Source organism: Octopus sinensis, linkage group LG7 (assembly GCF_006345805.1).
Source record: "Octopus sinensis linkage group LG7, ASM634580v1, whole genome shotgun sequence".
Classification (NCBI taxonomy): Eukaryota; Metazoa; Mollusca; class Cephalopoda; order Octopoda; family Octopodidae; genus Octopus; species Octopus sinensis.
This window is the reverse complement of record NC_043003.1, coordinates 65,500,736-65,517,859: the sequence shown is the minus strand read 5'-3', so window position 1 is coordinate 65,517,859 and position 17,124 is coordinate 65,500,736. Positions and strand designations below refer to the sequence as shown.

Here is a 17,124-nt window from a genome sequence, read left to right as displayed (position 1 = left end):
TAGAATACCGCTGGACGGTTTGTGCTCAGACTTAACATACACAGCAACACCTCCACCTCGCCTTTTTCCTCTGTCACATCTGAAAAGGACGTAGCCCTGCAGGTGGATTTCTGAGTCCTTACTGCTGGAGTCAGCCAAGTCTCGGTGATAGCTATCACATCAGGGGAGTCACGTATGGCCAGTGTAAATAGTTCACTGAACTTTGGGAATAAGGAGCACGAGTTGGTGTAGACGATGCTGAGCTGTGAAGTCTGAGGGGCGGGAGTTGGGGAACAAGCAGAATAAGGGGTATCAGAGATAGCATCGTTGACGGGGGTATCAACTTCACTTCGATCTGCCCTCCACATCACTTTCCCTGTCAGCACTACAGCATGGGACCAGAGGTAGGACTGATTATCTGTCCATCTTGGATTCGTAAACCTTCTCTCCCATTTGTTTCCTCATCTTTAGTTCGGATATTAGGTTTCTCCGGCGAATTCTCTCTCTTAGTGAGTATTCCTCGCGAAAACCCATATTGGGGTCTTCCCAGGCATGCGTCTGAGCTCTGTTCAGAAAGACTGAAGCCTCCCGATCGGAGGAGAAGATTACCCTTATTGGGCGTGGTCTAGTATCCGAGGTTGGGTTCGCTTGGAATCTTCCTAGCCGAGCGACCTTATGGACACTGACATTTTCGTTCACAGAGAACAATTTTCCAACTAAAATGGAAACAAAATTAATGTCATCTTTTAGGCGGTTTATGCCTGTATCACAGGTGGATTCAGCTTTACCATAAATTATTGCTGATCTTGAGTGGGCAAAATGTTCTCCACTATGAGCTGCGGTATTCGATTCTTCATTGGAAGATTTCGAAAGGGTGGTTTCATAGCCATCGGACTTATGTCGGCCTGTGGGGTCGATCGGAATGGGTTTAGTGGTCATAATTTTCCCGCCTGGTTTGGAACTGCACTGCCTCTTCTTCGGTTTGGGGGAGCACTACTCCCCAGATGAACTCACATCGAGATCGTTCAGAATTGGTTGAGCAATGGCATTAATGGGAAGGACAAGTGAGGGAGAATCCAAACAGATTTTATCGTGATCAGGTTTCATAGCTAAATCTGCCCCACTGGAGTTTTGACTACGTTTCTTCTTTTGGGGAGAACAACGGTCCTCAGGTGGGTTTGAGTCTACGCTCCTCAAATTAGGTCACTGATTAGCTCCAAGAGGCCATCGCCTCTAGCTAGCTATATGACACACGAACCTGCGTCCATTACAACCTTCGAACAGGGGAGGTCAGCCGCTTCACCTTGCTGGTCAGACATCTGCAGACATGTTTCAGGGATGTTGCCCTTTATCAAAGCAGCGTAGTCAGACCCAGCAGGTGTCGCTACCGACCGTCTGTTCGAAGATTTTATTTACCTGGTTACAGTGGAATACATCCACTTGTTTTCAATAATAGAAATATTAAAATTACTAACTCTCTCTAAAGGAGATTACGGCAGCGTTACTGGATATTAATAGTTATCGCCAAACTAATGTGACAGTCCATAAATGTAAGACTAAAGCTGTCGCTGATTAGCTCCAAGAGGCCATCGCCTCTAGCTAGCTATATGACACACGAACCTGCGTCCATTACAATCATTCCACATATATATAGCCTCTTAGATGACTGGTTTAAATTTTCCTATGCCAAAAACTAGCGACAGCTTTAGTCTTATATTTATGGACTGCCACATTAGTTTGGCGATAACTATTAATATCCAGTAACGCTGCCGTAATCTCCTTTAGAGAGACTTAGTAATTTTAATATTTCTATTTTATATATATATATATATATATATGTGTGTGTGTGTGTGTGTGTGTGTGTGTGTGTGTTTGTGTGTGTGTGTAAAGAGAGAGAGACAGACAGACAGACAGACAGACTGACAGATAGATATGCACATATATGTATTTACACACATGAACACACACATATACATACATGCATATGCGAATATATATATATATATATGTATGTACTTGTGTATGATGACAGTTGACAAGATTTCCAACGTAATCTTTAATAAAAGATAAATATGTCATACGTATGCTACCTGCATTTACATAGCCTCTTAGATGACTGGTTTAAATTTTCCTATGCCAAAAACTAGCCTGAAATTCCGATAAGGAATTAAGAATTGATCCACTATGCCCTTGAGCGTTCGTACAAAGTGGATTTTGCAACAATCTGTAAAGATACATAAAGCATAGAGTTTAGGTAGATGCTGGCAATGGAAATATAAGCAGATAAAAGAAAAAGAAACTGTCTAACATCCTTAGTTTGTGACAAGTACAGTTTTTCAAAGATTAGATAAGACCACAGACACAGCATTTAAAATAACTTCAAGGGGATCCACAATATATAGTTTTCTGGCTTCAAGTTTCTTCACCTGATACATAATGCAATTTTTCGCAAAGTACAGGTTGTTCTTCTTTCCTACTGACCGACACACACACACGTACATACTTACATAAAACATACGCACACCGGTGGCGGAGGACAGGCCCAAAGACACGCACACAAACATACATACATTCACACTCACACGCACACACACACACACATACACACACACGAACGCACACACAAACACACACACATATATAGGAGTAGATATAAGGGTATGCAAATTAGGCAGCTTGACATACAAAGAATGTTAAATAGATTAAATACAAAATGTATATATTTACATAGAAAAGGGTCCGACTTACACAGAAGAGGAATGACGTCAAGAATTAAAGGGGTCGAAAAGGAGCATTACAAAGCCAACATCTGTTTCTGGGGGCTCGGTGGTCCAAATTAATGATTAGTAATTAATTCCATCGCCGGATGATACGAGCCTCCGTCTTCAGGGAAGAAATCTTACATTTGAGGTGTTGACGGAAAGGAGACTAAAGTTGGAAGGATATTTCGGTCAACATCTCAAAGGTAATCATAAATTTGGACCACCGAGTAAAACTCTAACCCATAAATAGCTCTTGGATTTGTAATGGTTCACTTGGGCCCCTTTAATTCTTGATATTATTTCTATTCTGTGTAATCGGGCCTTATTGTATGTTAACATATATACTTATTTTGTATTTAATGGATTTACATTTCTTTGTATATTGACCAGCCTAACTAGCTTATCCTTACATTTACTCCACTACCCGCTCTGAGCACTATAAGTGTACTCTATACGGAGAATATCTCATTCTCGTCTATGAACTTTATATAAGCCTGACGATTCTTTCTTCGTTCGACTACCATCCTCATAGCATCTCTTATATTCCTTCCCATGACTTCCATCTTTTATATCCCCGCTGTAAGGCTTTACTTCCAAGACAAGCCAACTTAATCTAATTTGTCCTTAGTCGAAATACACATGTTGTTAATGTCCTGTTGTTTGCATTTGTAATTGTGTACCATTTCTTCGTATTTTTTCCGTCCTTGTTTTAGCATACATTCGCTTGCCTTCTTCCAAGGAGTCTAGTGCTCTTAGCTTAGATTTTCTTGAGGCCGGCCAGATTGGAGCAGTCTCGTGTCTAACCAGCCGAAACTGCAAAGATGACCTGGAACTCGACTGAAGATAGGAACCTCTGAATGACCCGTTCTTGTTTTTTCCTTTCCTTTTTTGTATCATCTAACTGTCCAGATGTTTTCTTGTCGGCATAAGGCTACTATAATAGGGATAGAGTAAACGACACTTACCCAAGGTACTGATGAGTGGGACTGCAACCATGACCATGTAGTCGAGAAGCAAACTTCTTACCACTCCATTGTTGACAGTCGACGACGATATATAGCATTCTACCTATTTGACTCTGTTTACCAGTTTTAAACAATGGACTTATCACGATTTTATATTTCATTTGGTTTCAATATTCAAGGGTCTTCTGTATCATAATATTTATTGTTTTTTGGTTTAAATCTTAAACTATTCATAGAGACTCATCAATAATTAAATATTGTGTCCTGCACAAATCAGTTGTACATAGTTATTCTTCCGCTGTTGTCAAGGTGAAGCATCACTTGTCACATTTCTCTTACTTGAGAATACAAGCCTGTTAAGCTGCCGCAGTTTTCGTTCGTATATAACAAACGGAAAGTTTTTTCTGTATTCTCCAGATGCTTTCATAGTTTTTCCTGTGATATATATATATATATATATATATATATATATATATATACGCACATATTTAGGTTGCCTGGCTGTAAAACGAACAGTATTCTTTCCCATATTACGGCATATAGTTTGTGTGTAGCTTATCATGTCCTTGCCAGGTAAATAATGCTCAAGCAGTGATGGCTTCTTTTAAAAACATAAGAATTTCTTGGCACTTGTTTAATTCTAGGTCATTGCTGCTAAGCAAAACATTTGGTCGAAAGTTTTCCTCTCGTGACTATGCACACACATACACACAAATGTATATACATGTATGTATATAGTGGAGGCACATGGCCTAGTGGTTAGAGCAGCGGACTCGCGGTCGAAGGATTGCGGTTCGAATCTTAGACCGGGCGATGTATGAGCGAAAACAACCAAGCTCCACGCGGCTCTGGCAGAATGTAATGGCGAACTTCTGCCGACTCTTTCTCCACAACTATCTCTCACTGCGACCGACCGGCGTCCCGTCCAGGTGGGGAACCTATACGCCAAGGAAACCGGGAAACCGGCCATTATGAGCCAGGCGTTGCTTGAGAAGGAACAAACAACAAACATGTATGTATGTACATATGTATGTATAGATGTGTGTGTATATGTATGTGTGTGCATGCGTGCGTGTGTGTGAGTGTGCATGTGTTTGCATGTATGTATGTATGTATGTATGTATGTATGTATGCATGCATGCATCTATGCATGTAGGTATGTAAGTATAACCATACCCTTTTATTTGTCGTCTTACCCCTAGATTATATCTGCATCGAAAACGTAATATACCATAATTAATTTAGACGACGATATATTTTCTCTATAATGTTTTGCGCTCATCGAGATAGAACAAATAATTTAAAAATAAAATTTGAACAAATAGTATTTGTAATAATTAGCATTTTTAGTGTTATAATCGATTTATTAAAATGGGCAATGTTTCCAAGGAATGAACGGATTTATTTATTTCATGTCTGTGAAAGTAGAAACGAGTTTAAACAAAACAGCAGAACATAGAAAATGTAGAAGAACGTCTTAATTAGTTAAGCATGGAAACCTGGTTGTAGTAGATTTAATTTCAGTTGACATCGATGTCTATTCTGCCGGCTTAGTTTAACTTTTAATAAAATTATTTTTTTTTCTAATCCAATAAAACAATTCTTTATCGTTACTGTTAAAGTTGAAGTCAGTGATGACTACGATATTTCTATTAAATTATTATATTCCCTCAGAAGTTCTGAAGACATGGAAAACAAATAAAAAATATTGAAGTTTTAAAAAAAATAGATTATAACATGATTGATGAGACGAGAAAGTAAATGATTTCCTTCTTTGTAGCCTGACAGCAAAACGAAAACAATTACTCACAAGTTATTTTAGCTTTCTTCGTAATAGAAAATAATCTAAATTTCACCTTCATAACGAAACCTAAAATGGCGGCTGTGCGTTTTCTGAACTGCCTCAGTATTATTATGTATTATATAAGTTTCTATATTAAGAACACTATCTTTATGTACAATCAAGAAAACATTATTTTGTACAGTCGATCATTTCTCTTAAATTGGATACTAATCTAATTTATCCTTTTCCCATAGAGTGACGCATTATTTTTATCTAAATCGATATTTTAATAAGGATGCTTATTATTCATTAATTTGCTAGTTTAAGCAAACTGTTTAAGAATTTTAATTAAACTTACAAAAACGTCACATAAAATATAACATCAAAGCTTGTTATCGCTTTCCTGGACAGCTAATCAGTTCTCATAATGATACATACCTCTGTTGCTGAGCGCATTGCGAAAATTCAATTTTCTGTGTTGAGATTACTTTTCAAAGACCTTAGTGAGCAGCAGAAATCGCAGAAAGAACACAATGAAACACTACAGATTCATTTATTAAATCCAAATATCCATTTCAAATCATTTATATTTTATTATTGATGTTCAGTTCTGAAAATAACTAATTTCCTCATATTCATTTCCTCAAATAGCGAGCAGAAATTTCTACATCGTATAATACCTTCGTTCATTCTAATTGATCCGATTCTATACACAACGGAATTTAGAAACATGCTTTGTTGTGAACGCTGAAGCAAAAAGATAGATGAATCCCTGCTGGATATAATTACATCAGAAAACCTTACTAAAGCTTTTTAACACCAGTAAGAATGAATCTAGAGACAATAAGAAACAACAATAATAATGCTTAGCATTTTGAAAGAGATTAAAATACTCCCAAAATCAAGACTATAGCCATCAGAGATTAAGTTTGTAAAATTCTCGTTTTCCAAACAAAATATAATATCTGCATTAATGAATGCATGATAGGTCTTACTTGATTACAACATATCTATTCATACTTTTTTCATGTAGAGAAGTAAATATGTTGCTACGAGAGCATAACGGAGATGATACCTTTCTTATCGAATTTTAAACAATGGATGGAAACTGTTTGATATCTACAAAATATTTAAAACCCCTGGAAACAATTTAGAAAATTACATCCATTTCGTAGTCTAGTGATTTTTATTCTTACTCTGTTTCACGCACAAGTACTAATACATATCCACATATAGACTCACATATATACATACCTATGGACAGATAGATAGATATATATATATATATATATAGATAGTGAGATAGAAATATAGATAGATAGATAGACAGACTGACAGATAAACAGATAGCACGATATATATATGTATATATTATATATATCATATACATATGCATATATTTTACTCTAGTATTTCCATTATATATATATATATATATATATATATACGAGGGGTATATGAAAAGTCTTGAGCCTCAAAAATAAAAAAAAGACATTGTACAAGACTTCTGATGAAGGTACCTCGCATATATGTACATTCTTTCACACAAGCATATATGAGTGGTATGTGCGTGTGTGTAACTATGAGGCGGGGATTCATGTGTTTATGTATGTGCTTGTGTGTATCTATGTTTTTATGTATGCATTTGCAGCCCACGTAATTTGTAAAAGAATATGACTCGGCAATGTACCATGTTTTCGCTTATTGTTTTGTATTTTTAAGTAGTTCCAAATTGACACACACCTTCTTCATGTTCCCGTTCGTCTACATCTAGTGTCACATTCAGATTACTAGAGCTGCAGGAGAAGACAACTGCGCCGACATCTAGTTTGCACTTGTTTGCAGCTGAGTAGGTGGAAGTAACCTGAAATGAAGCCCATTTTCAATTAGAAAACGAGGCATTCATTCACAGAATAGCACTCATGTCTATTTATCTGTGAGTCGAACAACATGAGCAATAGGCCGTGCTGTTTGACACACAGACATATAGAGTTACACATTCATCTGCACGCATATATATATATATATATATATATATATATATATATATATATATATATATATATATATATATCAGATTACATGTGTTGCTAACGCTGAAAAATAGTTACAAATGGATTGTTTTATCTGTTTGCATTAATGAATGTGCACATTTTCTTTTAGTATTTCTAAGATAATTACACGATTGGGATCCCCTTAAAGCAGACCCTCTTTGAATTGTTTCTCTTTCCCTTACTTTCTTTTTTCCATCTATCTCATTCTCTCTCTCTCTCTCTTTTCCCTCATTCTTTTCTCTCTCTCTCTATTCTTATTGTTTTTTCTATCATAATATTTTGATTTTTATCTGTTTATCCCTTTTTATAAATTAATTAAAAGTCTTGCTCTCTCTCTCTGACTGTAAGTATTTCATCAGTGCAAGTGTAATGTAAAAACAGTTTCCTCTGAAGAACTGTAGTGTTCTTATTTCTAGCAAGGCCGTTGCTTACTAGCACTCTCTGAAATCTGAAATCAGCTGTGATATGTATTATTTATATATATATACATAATTGGAAAAGGGTGCGTGGTGTTCGATCATATAATAATAATAAAAAAATGTATAAATATATGCATATATACATATATATATGTACATGCTTGCATATATATATATATGTATATATACATGCATATATGGGTACAGGACATAAAAAAAACGTTGAACACAAAGAGAAATGAAAACATAAAACATAAACATAGAAACGAAATTTTTATCGAACAACGAAAAAAAGAGTAACGAGACATACAAAATAAAGAATATTCCCCTTCTTCGGTTGTCCCTGTTTCATCTACTCCACGTTTCAAACGCAATGCGCAGACGTGGATGTGTGGTAAAAAAGCTTTCTTCCCAACTAGTTCCGTGTCAGTTCCACAGTGAGTTACTTAGTTAGGTAGTTAGTTAATTTGGCTCAAAAGCAAATAGCAAGGCCATGTAGGGGGACATGGAGTTAAGTACAGGGTGTTGTTCATGTAAAGAGTTCAGGCCACTTGAGGTCCAGGGAGGCTTTGAACAAAGCGGTCGTCGGCATCTTCACCATCTCGTCTGGCAGCTTGTTCCACGGATCCGCAACCCGGGCGGAGAAAGCTCCTCTCCTTCGATTGAGATGAAATCGTCGCAGGTAGAGCTTTTCGGAATGACCCCGCAGCCGACGCTCTGGAGCAGGAGTGAAGAACAGCTCTTTCGAGAGGTTACACTTTCCGCTTATGATGTTGTGGGCGAGAATGAGATCACCACGGCGGCGGCGTGAGGAATTTATGCAGGTGTCTACTCCTATTACCTCGGGACGACCAAAGTCTTGTTAGTGGCTTTGGTAGACGGAAACTGAAATAAGACTGTAATCTATGTATGTATGTAGGGTGGCCCAAGAGTAGCTTTACGGTTATTCAACTATCTCCTTGGCGCTCATATATTAACAGTTTAGACCTTAATTATAAAATAATATGAAACCATTATTCTATGCTGATTTAGTTAATTTTGTCAAACTCCTTTTTCAGTTTGTAAGATAGAAATTTAAATGATTTTGTGTCTGAGTTAATTCCCCACCACTGCTTGATAACCGGTGGTGGTGTGTTTACCTCCCTATAACTTAACAGTTCAGCCCAAGTTACTAATAGACTAATTACCGGGCTTTAAAAAAGTATTGCGGGGTCATTCATTGGTCTAAAATGTTATGGAGGCGGTGCCCCAGTATGGCTGCAGTCTTATATCTGGAAACAAGTAACAGATACACGCACACACGCACACGCACACACACACACGCACATACACATATATATATATATATTCATTCTTAAACAAGAATATTGTTGACAGTGACTTCGAAGTTTAGGCCATTTTAGCCATCGTCGGACAGCAATGCATGAGAGTTAATCTTGGCGATGTATCGTCTTCCTTGGGTGTGTGGGTTTGCTCGGAGAGCTAATTACGTTTCAGGGTGGCTTCTTACGGAAAGGTGCTTTCGAAAATTTATTATTGATTAAATTTGGGATTATGTTACCGGTTAGAATTTGTTTATGTGTGTAGAGTTTCATATGCAATAGTGTACATTGAGGTGCTTTCCTTTGTTAGGTAGGCAGAAGATGTGTTAGTTGTGTAGTTGCTTTTGGTTTAATTGGATTTCATTCTTTCTTTTGACCATTACATGGTCAAAGAAACACATTTTCATGTATATATATATATATATATATATATATATGTGTGTGTGTGTGTGTGTGTGTGTGTATAAACAATTATATAAAGGCCAAACAGACACATTCACAAGCATATATATATATTTTCATATATATATATATATATATATATATATATATATATATATACATGCGTGCGTTGTGTGTAAACACATGCCTATATACATCCGAACACACATTTTTATCGATTCTTACGCAACTACATATATCATATATCTATGTATGTATTAAATACTCGCTCATATAAGACATACATGCACACGTAATTACTCATGAATATCAATAACTTACATAAAATTTATTAAATAAAATTACAATATTAACCAACTTTCTTGTATGCAGAACATAATCCTGTGGAGAGAGGCATCTTCTATAGCTTCAGCGAAGAAATTGTGAGAACCTCTTTGATCTTTCTCAAGATCAAACATTTTCATATGATTCGTTTGTTCTCTCTGAAATAAAATCACTGAGGCACCGAATCCTCAACAACCTACCTTTCTACTAAGATAATTCCTCGATAAAACTACACAGGTTTTTTTTTTCTGCAGTATGGCTAATGGTTACTAAATATAATATTTATATTTATGGCTAAGTCTACTATAAATACAAAACTTAACCATTAGCTCAATCGTAACTCCTAGTCGCTTTGTTTTTTTCAACGAGCCATGCCGCTGGTGCGGGTTTAATTCTAGTGCTTCATTCAGTGTTTCCGAATGCAATTTCTGTTCAACATTTCCTCTCGTTGTTCTAGCACACCAATAATAAAATAGACTTTTCAGTGGTAAGATGAGAGAGAGGGGGGGGGGGAAGGAAGAGAGGGAGAGAGAGAGTCAGAGTGATTCTGTGATTCTATAAATCTCTGAATCTCTTATTCTCTTCAATACTAGTTATATTAATATTCTTTTCAATCCTAGTTTGTGATTACTACTTCTGTTCAGCAAACACATTGCTTCGCGAAACCTATCCAAGATTATGGTTGATAGAGTTAATAGCAAATCTTCTGTAAATAATAAGCTACCAAGTGTTGATCATGTATGGAACGCCCTTGTTTGTTGGTTTGCTTGACCAAGGCCAGCCTAGTTTTCATGATCAAGTACCAAATTTGCACTAGCTTTATCAAAATATTTTTCTCAGAAAACAATTGTATAAACTTTTCAATCCCAAAATCTATCCATACTCTGTTGCACAGGTTGCATATCACGTCTACTTCTTCGTAAAAAGTGGTATCTTAAAATATATGGTGCTTCTATATTGTCACCTCCTAAATAATCTAGTTTATCGCCTTCACATTTTCAAAAAATAACATTTACTGGTTCTCAAAATCTTTCATCTATGTTTTAAATTAATCTAATGTCCCTGGTGTACTGCAGTCTTCTCCAGCCTTGAGCTTCTGATTACATCAAAGTAAACTTTCTGATCTTTTTTGAAATTATTGTTTGTGATGCTTTCATTCAACACGAAACTCTTGGGTCTTTCTGAATCGTATTTCTTTTTTCTTCTTGCATAGAGGCCGAAGCATTTTCCATTCTCCAGACCAGTTATCACTTTTATACAAGCAATGCACTGACGTTTAAAAACAGTTCGAACAATTTTCTTTTACTCCAAACAAAATAATTCCAGACTCGTAAAAGAGAATACACTTCTGAACAGCCGTTAGCCATGAACCCACCTTCGTGTTATTTCAAACGTATCACTCTACAGAAATAGCAGCTAACGACTGACAGCTTTCTAATTAAAGTGGTCACTACGAAACCAAACTTATTTATCACATGCACTACACCTCGGGCTTTCAGATACTTTTCTCTTCATTAATTCTTCATGCATAAAAACACTTAGCCCTGTTTGGTCTGTTTGATTTCTTCATCCATCCATCAACATATTTTACGGAATTACAGAAGTAATTCTACTACTCAACTTCAAAATAATTTCTCTCTCACGTATTTAAACCAGGCGTCTGGTTACATTTCTAAGATATCTTCAAACATTATAGTCTCCTTTAAGGCAGCGAGTTGGCAGAATCATTAGCACACTGAATGAAATGCTTAATGGTATTTCGCCCATTGCTACGCTCTGGGGTCGATGCGATTGATTTAATTCCTTTCCCTAAATTTGAGGCCTTGTGCTTCCAGTGGAAAGGTTTATAGTCTCCTTTCACTCGCTTTTCTTAAACCATGATGTTTCCGAACAACAGTATCCTAGAAAATAAAGGACCTATATTGCCTTCCAGTAATCTGCGGAGCGAAGCAATCGCCCCTATTCTAGTTTCATCCTCTTTGCCACCACATCATTGCATTGCCACTGCTCAGCCCATTATCTCCAGACGTATGACACTGATACTTTCCCCCTTCTACTCTTTTTTTTATGCTTCAAATCCTAACTACACTTATAGTAAGCAAATGAAGCATGCCATTTACTTCATCGGCAAAAAGATAGGCATTATTTCTCTCTGAAAGAATTCTGTGCGAAAAGTACACAAACATGTCTTCCGTTATTTCGACTGAATAATGTAATTGTTAGTGAGGTGTCCAAATCACAATAAATAAATATATAAAGACCATTTCTGATTCTACCTTTACTAGCTTGTTTGTCTAAAATAACAAATTATTTACCAGACTCTCCAACCAACCACGCATTTATCCGTTCAACTTTACATATACTGCCGTGAGGAACAGAAAAGAACACCTCAAAGACACAGCTTCCTTAATCAGTGCAAGAAGACAATTCCATTATAGGCCCGGCACCAAGGAAATAGTTTTGCATTATACAAAAGGAATCTAAATTCTAAACCCTCTAATTTCCGACAAGCGTCAGAAAACTCAACATTTTAGACCCTTTGAAAGCTAGCAGTCATAAATATGTTTTTTTAAAAAAATTTCCATCCACAAAAATCTGACTGCAATGTCAGATCCAGAAAGGAATTCAGCTGTGAGCTGTTGAATATAAACGCCACAAAAACGTGTGCCTCACTAGAGTCTTATATATCAGACACATATATTTTAGACGGCCAAGACAAAAAGAAAGCCACCAAGCTTACTGTTAAACAATTAACACCTACTGACACTAAAACGAGAATCTTGATGCCCCAGGATGTCTTTTTCTGTCTCATAACTCTGGTTTTAACTCAGACTCGTATATTAAAAATTTCTGGAATCAATTTTAGTGAGACCATAATATTGTTTTCGTTTTCGAAATTACATAACTACACACGTTACTCTTTGTGTAGGTGTCCACATGTTTGAAATAGGCGAACAGTGATGTAATTCGGGAAATCTTTAACTGCCAACATTCGTTTTATGAGTTAATATCCATTTTAATGGTCTCTATGCATCTGACGATAGCTATATTCAAATAAAACTACTTCAGCTCAAGACTGACATTTATATTATCAGTTGCAGAAGGCTGAAAACTGAAGTTGATTTAGAAGGTGATTCGAAACCATAAAACAAAGATCGTAACTAAGAACCAGGAACATGTTTTGTTCGATAGTCTTAAGATTCTAAGGCGGTGATGTTCAGAAACGTTAGCAGGCCGGGCGAAATGCTTAGCGGTATTTCGTCTGCCGTTACGTTCTGGGTTCAAATTCTGCCGAGGTCGACTTTGCCTTTCATCCTTTCGGGGTCGATTAAATAAGTACCAGTTACGCACTGGGTCGATATAATGGACTTAATCCGTTTGTCTGTCCTTGTTTGTCCTCTCTGTGTTTAATCCCTTGTGGATAGTAAAGAAATAGGTAATTCCGAGTTCAAATTCCGCCGAGGTCTACCTTACCTTTCATCCTTTCTAGGTCCATAGATTAAGTACCAGTTGCGTACTGGGGTCGATCTAATCGACTGGCCCCCTCCAAAAAAATTTCGGGTCTCGTGCCTAGAGTAGAAATGGATATCCTTAAGATTCTAACATTAAATTACTGGTGAGCTGGTTTAATTCTCATTTCAAATTTTGGTACCAAGCCAGCAAGTTCCTGGGAGGGGATAAGTCGATTGCGTAGACCATAGTTCTCAACTGGTACTTATTTTATCGACTCCGAGGGGCTGGAAGGGAAAGTCAACTTTGACGAAATTTTAATTCAGAACGTAAAGATGGACGGAACGCCAGCCCTACAGATCCTTCCTTTCACACAAGCATATATGTGTGGTATGTGCGTGTGTGTAACTATGAGGCGGGGATTCATGTGTTTATGTATGTGCTTGCGTGTATTTATGTTTTTATGTGTGCATTCTGGATTCTGTGGCATATAATATATTCCCACCCTGGAGGTGACGTCAGTATATTTTATGATTACTCATTTTTGCCGGTTGAGTAGGCTGGAACAACGTGAACTCAACTGTTTTGCTCAAGAACACAACGCGTCGCCCGCTCCAGGATTGGAATCCACAATCTTACAATCATGAGACCAACAACCCTAACCTCTAAGCCACGCTCCTTCATGAGCTGGTTTAATATAAGAAATCAATATAGTCTGGTGAGTTATTGTTTTCCTCAAATCGCTGTATTAACAGAATGGTTAATTTAAAATGAATCATTAATGAATATTGACTGGAAATTTAAAATTGATTCTGTAAATGAAGATGTTCCGAAATATTTAATAGATTCTTACATTGAAATCTTCATTTCCATGTTTTGTGTATCGTGAGTATGCCTGTCCGTCTGTCTTACAGAAATCATTTCATTTTATATACAGTAAACAATGGAAATAATATATATATATATATATATATATATATATATATATATATATATATATATATTAACACAAAGGGATTTCATATTACCAGTCGGTAGTCACATGCCACGTGTGTTAGTATTTATATATTGCACTGTAATGTTGCTTTGTAATCTCATTAGCAACTATTTGATATAGCTGCTATTTTTCACCTTCTTCCTCCTCCTCCTCCTCCTCCTCCTCCTCTTCATCATCATCATCATCATCATCAATATCATCATCACCTGGAGATTACTGTCTCGACTCGTATGGCTCATAAGGCCGGCATCCTGGTTTCCATACCGTAAACGGGACCCTAGACAACAACACTTCCTTCCTCTCCTCAACGGTACACCATCCCGTCACACCATTACTGTTACCTTTTCCTTCTTTCAATCATTAGACCATGGCCTGGTACTTAATCTATCGTTTTTCTTTTGTCGAACTGCTAATTCACAGGGACATAAACATACCAATTCCAGATGTATAGCTCTGCTGGGGGACAAACACAGAGACAAAGTCACACACACACACACAGATATATTTCTTTATGGGCTTCTTTCAGTTTATGTCTACCAAATCCACTCAAAAGTAGAAAATGTAATAGAAGATAGTTGGACGAGTTGCCGCGCAGCAAGACTGAAACCGGAATCATACTATATATATTCTACATATAGTTAGAATATATATATTCACAGCCTGCTCGTGAAATTAACGTGCAAGTGGCTGAGCATTCTACAGACACGTGTACCTTTGACGTAGTTCTTGGGGAAATTCAGCGTGACAAAATGTGACAAGGCTGGCCTTTTGAAATACAGGTACAACAGAAACAGAAAGAAACAATGAGAGAAATTTATGGTGAAAGAGTACACCAGGGTTCGCCACCACCCCTACCGGAGCATCAGGAGCTTTAGGTGTTTTCGCTCAAGAAGCAGCCACAACTCCCAATCTGGGAATCGAAACCGCGATCCTACCACCGCGAGTCCGCTGCCCTAACCACTGAAACAACGCGCTTCGCACACACACACACACACACACACGCACACACACACGCACACGCACACACACACATACACACACACTCACACACACACACACACACACACACACATATATATATATATATATATGAAGTAAGAAGCAGTATTCATTTGTTACCTGCGAAGTTTACGAAAAGCTTATTAAATATATAATAACACCTATTAGTTGCATTATATGTTCGAGTAGAAATATTGGATAGATATAAATAGTGTCCCAGGGTATATAATACATCTTTTATATAAAGTTGTTTTTATTAAAAATGCATAACACTATTTACATAATTTATTCATTAAGAATACCATCGGTTGGAATCGTCTGACATATTCCATTCATTTTATAGTTATAGACAGTTTCACATCCAGGTTTCGATGTTGCTTTTTAAATATTGAATAAGCCAATCCCATGGAGTGGAGGTGGTAATTTCTATAAAATAAACTTCAAAGGGATATTTCTACAACGAAATATAAAAGACTTGACTTTTCTGACCTCCTTATAATATTTACCCTATCGCAACATTTTTGGAATCCCCGCCCAGCTGGGAAATGGCATTTCTCCAAATAGATTTTGAAACGCAATGTTTTCCTTCACAGCAGGTTTTCTGATTCAGATCTGGTAATAAAATTCAGTTGCAAAGCTACTCTTTACATAAACCATATTTTCTCATAAAACATAAAAGGGTAAAAAGGAAACACCATCGCACTGTCATACCCACAGCTACAACAAACAAACGAAGCAGATGAGAAATTTAGCATCAATTAGTAAATTATTATCTTTATTTGGTTCTGGAATTTCAGCCAATGTTAGAGGACAATACAGTGTCAGTCTCAGCAGTATATCAACACTGGGTCATTGAACAAAACATCCAAGTCCTTCAAATAACGACAGCGAAAGTCAGAGTTAATAACTTTAAGTGTCTTCATGCTCTTCTGATTTCATGAGACGGTAAACACAAATATTGTAATCTTCCTGTCGTTCTATCTAGCCTTACTTCGTTCACAATCGAAATAGCTACCACTTACTCTTCTGCTATATATTCGGCAGATCGGTGTATATTTGCAAATTCATAGAGAAGTGTGTAATCATGTGACTCCCATGTTAAGTTTATGAGTTTTCTGAAGGCATTTAGTAGCATAAGTGAAATTAAATTACTTCAAACAAGATTCAGAAACTGTTTGCATTCAAAACTTACCAAAAGCACAGATGACTTGTATTGATCTTTACCAAGTTGCCTTAGCTGCTTTATTTCACAGGCAGACACAGCATATGTATAGTAAACGAGGATATAAATGGATAATTTTCATGTCGCTGTGAGGAAATGAATTAACATCTATTGATAATCGAACTTGTAGTATTAGTGCGCAAGCTTGCTTTATTATTTGCTAGGCGGAAATCACAATCGAATCCTGTACTATTGGTTATTTTATTTACTTTACACCTATGTTTATTCAATCAGCTGGACTGAATGTATTTGGAGCTCAATTGCTCTCAGTAAATGTATACACCTTGGTTTCCAATTCACGATGTTGTGTGTGTAGGGTGTAGCTGACATATCATTCAACCAACATCAACTTACCACTTGAAAGTAATGTTAATAAACAGAATTAGAAACTACATTACGAATAAGGTGGAAAACAGAAGTGTTTTTGTCACACAGAATGCTAAATT

At 36.8% G+C, this 17,124-nt stretch overlaps 1 long non-coding RNA gene across 1 annotated transcript in view; it reads left to right on the top strand.

The window, feature by feature from the left end:
• LOC118764099 overlaps positions 1-4,134 on the top strand; it is a 24,182-nt gene extending 20,048 nt beyond the window's left edge. Inside the window, exon 5 of the long non-coding RNA XR_004999890.1 lies at positions 4,124-4,134. This is a non-coding gene — a long non-coding RNA (uncharacterized LOC118764099). The remainder of the gene's footprint in view (positions 1-4,123) is intronic.
• Positions 4,135-17,124: the final 12,990 nt, after the last annotated feature.